At 34.1% G+C, this 5465-nt stretch overlaps 1 long non-coding RNA gene across 1 annotated transcript in view; it reads right to left on the reverse strand.

The window, feature by feature from the left end:
* The window catches only part of LOC147836881 (uncharacterized), a 3222-nt gene extending 1887 nt beyond the window's left edge, over positions 1–1335 (reverse strand). Inside the window, exon 1 of the long non-coding RNA XR_015481538.1 lies at positions 1223–1335. This is a non-coding gene — a long non-coding RNA (uncharacterized LOC147836881). The remainder of the gene's footprint in view (positions 1–1222) is intronic.
* Between the last annotated feature and the right edge of the window lie 4130 nt (positions 1336–5465).

Genomic DNA, 5465 nt, shown 5'->3' on the forward strand with positions numbered 1-5465 from the left:
GACAAACAGATATTTGATGCGAGCATTAAGTAAGGGCTGGTGGAAGAGTGCTCTTTTAATGGAATTTGATACCACACGTTGAATGGAAAGGAAAAAAAACTCTAGCACACTAGCTTATAAGCAGTAAAATAATACACCGATACTAAGATATATAATAATAATAATAATAATAATAATAATAATAATAATAATAACAACAATAACAATAATAATAATAATAATAATACTTTCACAGGGGATCTTTAAATAGATTTTGTTCCATGAAATAACTCTGATTAATGCAGTCTTGGTGGTATTGCTGTTGAAGCAGAAAGTTCTTAGTTTCTCTGTGTGGAAGGTGTCAGTGGAGGGTCTGATCTGCTCAGCTGGAGGGAACTAATGTTATTTTTCTACACTCACTCAGGCACACACACATCATGCAAATCACATACACACAGGTCCTCACAAACATCTTTGTTAATTATCACCAACACCCTGTCCTGTCATAATTTTGTTTACACGTGTTCCCGTGAAACAGAGCCTTGACCTATAAAGGTCATTGTTGCCACTGGTCAGAGTAATTAGAAAAAACAAATGTTTCTCAGTGAGGGAGAGGCAAAGGTTTCTGTGAGCGATGACTGACCAACAGCTTCTGCTCAATCTGCTCTTCTTTTAAAGAAGCTTTTTTTTTTTTCAAATCCATTAAACAAATTAAGGATTTTAAAGAATGTGATGTCTAAAGGAAAACAACTGTGTTTTAAATGGTCTCAAATTAGTAATGCACCTAAATTAGTGTTATACTAAATCATATGCATGTGTAGGACAGAATACAGGTCATGTGCTCAGGCCTAATTTCACAAAACAGATTAGTCTAAACCAAGAAGAGGGGTCTGGATGCAAACCTGGGGTCCATTCTTTGTACCTTGTTTAAATGATCTTACATGATTTGGCAGATCCTGGAACTTTTAATCTTGATAGCTGATCTCTAGCTAATTTGGTTCTTCAAACAAGTTCATGAATCAAATTAAAATATCTAGATAAACTGATTTGAGATCAATGCGTGTGTTGTGAAGGACTGATCTATCGATCCTCGAAATCATGATCAGCAATGCAACGATTGGCTGACGCCTGACGGCACAGCAGCGTAATGCCATCATCTGATTAATGTTCAATTATCCATGTGAGCTAAATTACATAAAATTCATAGTAAACGGTTTGTTAAATATGATACACAATAACTTACCAGCTTTGTTGTGGGCTGCATGCTTTACCTTTTTAGGTGTCAAGAGTATTTATTTTCTGGTTTTAGGGAGGATGGTTAGATTAGAAAGTCTATTTAGACAAGCTGATTAGTTCCTAGCTGATTGGAAACCATTTGTTTAAGCAGAACAGCTATTTATAAACTGTTCTAATTGGCCTGGTGTGCAATAACCTAATTGGCAATCAATCAGTAAAGCCATAAAGGTGGGCAAATCTGGAAATGCAGACTGCTTCTTGCTGATAAAATCCCTTCATAATGGTGTACTGCTTGTACAGATTTTGAATGTCCCGCAGTGCTCACGGTTGATATTTCTCCTTGTTCCATAAGGCATGCTGTTAATTGTAAAATGATGTGGTCGGATGAGGCACTCATTTAATCTTTTCAGTGCTCATACCTCAGCTCAATGAATGCTATTATGTCTTGTGGAATATTTAGTAAATGTACCATTTTTCATTCTGCCTGGCCAGCAAATCAATCCACAGACCTCACCTGAGAATAGAAAAGGGCTTATTTTTTCATTTTAATGTTAAGGTGCCAGCAAGCTGTGGCCCGCATAACATGCACACCACAGCACAGACAGGCTATGCGCATTAATAAATTTTGAAATGAGCCTCGCACTGGGCATTCCCAAAGTCGTTTCAATGCATGTATTTATTGAAAGTGTGATTGACAGGAACCAGCCAAGCTTTTCAGTAATTGTTTTCCTGGAGCATGCATGCATGCATATGGGGGAGATGTGGGAGGCTATTACATTTATCATTTAACTCCCGTGGCAGAAGAAAATGAGCCTGTTTTTGCATGCAAACCGAAATCTGATCGAACATCACTCCTGACATTTGATTGCAAAATAGCCCGAGTTACAGGCTTCAGTTGCTTTTCTACTTGAACGTTAAGTAAAAGAATAATGGTAGATATGGAAAAAAGTGTGCGTTTATATTGCACACTGCAAATCTACAAGTCTACAAATCCTTAAGGGAATGATGATGGAAAAAATATGAGATTAGGAAAAAATGCTTTTGCAGTCTTTTTGCAAACCTATTGCACTCGCCTGAGAAACTTTGCACTCTTTCCTTAAATATTTACGTTCCCCTGAGATGTTTTTTCCTGCAAAATTGTGTTCTCCAGCAGAAATTTTATGTTCGTTCGCAATAATGATTTATAATTTTTTTTTTCCTGTCACTAAAAGTTTTGCCATTATACACAAAGTTTCTTACGGAACATTAAAGTTTTGAAACAGTATGCAAATTTATAGTTGTACATTTTATTTTCCATCACCATGTACCCTTAGGGACTCTGCAAACATGCCCTTAATATGACACTTATTTATGCATATTTGTGTGTCTGCTAAGGGAAACTTTTGGAATGGGTGTTTTTAAGCATTGGATCTTGTTATAAATATTTTTTGGAGAAAAGTCAGTTGAAATGTCATTTGGCTGGTTAGCCAGACAGACACAATTTCACGTGAAAAATTGACATACTGGCCAAAATAGGCCACAGCGTACACAATAATTTAATGTCAATAGCCAAATCTTTGCTATCAACTAGATAGCTAGAGTATTTTCCTTAAGCCAGACTTGCACTAAACAGTGCATCCGGAAAATATTCATAGCGCTTCACTTTTTCCACATTTTTTATGTTACAGTTTTAACCCAAAATGTATTAAAATACATTTTATGTAATTTTATTAAATGAGTCCTGAATATTACAGAATATTATTTAGTAGCACTTTTTAGGAACCCATAGGTTTTTATTACAGCTGGTAGTCAATCCAAGCTGAAAAAATGACTGAAAATGCATTTAACAGCTCATAGATTGACTTGTTGTGAGAGTCGGGAAGTCTGATTAATCCTGTACCTTCAAGGAAAGTAACAGTGGAACAAACTTGACTTTGTGCTCAGCTGCAGCCGCACACAAAAACAAAACAAATAAATGAATAAAATGGAAAGGTAGGGCTGAAATAGGCGTTCATTCGAATATTCTAACACAAAGGCCTTTTGGTATTTCCCTGACATTTTCCACCTAATGACTGGCTGGAAACTGTGGCATACTTTTTTTTTTTTTTTTGAACATGTTTTGACATGGTCTACAGTGTGCAGCGGATTAAGAAAAGAAAATATGTCAAAAAGTATAAACATAATTCCTATGCTAAACAATAACTTTCCAGTACTAGTTTTATTTATTTATTAATTGGCTATTTTGCTGCTTTGCATGTCGAATATGTAGTTGCACATTGAAAAAGAACTTAAACCAGCCTTCCAATCCATTTAGACAACATTAGAGATAACACGTGGCATGATATCAATATTCAGTCAGAAGAAAAAGGACTGTTTCTTAGTCATGGCATTTATGTTTGACTCCAATTAGTTCCTTTTCTTTTTAAGATGCGACTAAAATTCCGTTTAAAGAAGCTTTTTGACTTAAACTTAGTGGGTGAAGTTCTTGATTTGAAATACTGTTTCAGTGCTATTGTTTTACACAGTATATGGAATCTAGAAGCTCTCTGATCATCTATAGACCGCAACATGTTTTAATGGACTACTTACAATTTATCAATGTATTAATTGGTTTTATAAAACTTTTAATGGTTTTGTTACTACTGCTTATATTTAACCTTTTTACACAAGTTATGAACTAAATTAGGTATTTTTTTATTTACTTATTTTCTTTTATTTACTTATTTTTATTTGTTATTTTTTAAAATATTACTTATTGTGATTTTTTTTTTTAAATGATGTGAATTTAAAATATTTAAAAATAATATTTAAATATTTAAAATATTGAAAACCATCATTGTATAGTGAAATATATAAAATTTTGATTCTCAAACATTTGTCAGATCAAGTACTTCATCTTTTAAACCGCCTAGTAAAGGTGTCACAATGGTGCAGGGGGTAGGAGAATCTCCTCACAGCAAAAATGTTGCTGGTTCGAGGCTCCGCTGGGTCAGTTGTCATCTGTTTGGAGTTTGCATGTTCTCCCCGTGTTCAAGTGGGTTTCCTACGGGTGCTCTGGTTTCCCCCACAAGTCCAAAGACGTGCTATAAGTGAATTGAGTAATTAGTACTTTCATGGGTAATTGGGTAATTAGTACTTTCATGCAACTTCTCCCAAATTACATGAATGAAAGTGGATGTTAAACTGGGAGAAAAGTAAACAAATCGGAGTAAACTTTTTAGTTGCCTATAAAAGTATGTGTATCTGCTGTCAATAAAGCACAATGTCATATTATGTGTAAAATACTTATTATAGATGTCTCCATAGTCGTCTATTTTACAAACCTTGAATATTGTCTTGCTAGTACTTATGTGTATTTAAACCAATCAAGGGTTTAAATGTCTAAAACATAATGTTTGTGTGGTTAAAACTATTAAATAATTGTGACACAAAACCGTCAATATTAAACTGATATTCCAGTGATGGCAAAAAAAAAAAAAGGGTTTCTGAAGATGAATGGTCTTAGGGGTTTGGATCAACATGGCTGAGCTAACACTTTTATATGCTTTACAAAGCTCTCTTTGTCCATTTTCCTCAATAACTACTTGTAAAAAATGACCATATCTTGATATTTATTGTTACTATGAAATTGAAGTACTCATATTCTTAAACGGAATATTCCCATAGCTAGCATGGCTGCACTATTACTGTAGTATAAGGTGTGTATTTTCCAATCTACATTTGACACAATTGTACTGATCATGCAGATGTTTATTTCACAATGCAACTCAGAATAATTTATTCCAGAGAACTGTGTAAAACAGCATATTTTAAACCACATTGGTCTCAGAATAAACAGCAGCCACAAATTATCCTTCATGGCTGACTAGTTAAATCTACACCAGATAATAACACCTTTTTAATGACATTTTGAAATATAGATTTTTAAGACCAATCTCTGCTTTTACAACAGAAAAGCTTGTTAAGCCACATGAAAACCTTAATGTCTTCTGCTTGCAGATGATGAAATTTAATACATGCAATATGAATCACACAATAATCATCATACTATATGGCAATAAATGCGTGTCTGTCTTTTTTGTATTTTCACAAAGTAAGACAAGAATAATCATGGTTAGTTCCTGCATAAACTGTAACTGGAAACTATTAAGTCATTTTTTTTAATCACGCACAGCACATTTACTTAGAGTAAGTCTATTGCTTTTAATTTAAAGTAAAGTCACCTTTTTACAGTGCACCTGTTTTCTTGTAAGCCTTGACTTGCATTCAAA

Source organism: Danio rerio, chromosome 3 (genome assembly GCF_052040795.2).
Source record: "Danio rerio strain M-AB ecotype USA chromosome 3, GRCz13ab, whole genome shotgun sequence".
NCBI classification, from domain to species: Eukaryota; Metazoa; Chordata; class Actinopteri; order Cypriniformes; family Danionidae; genus Danio; species Danio rerio.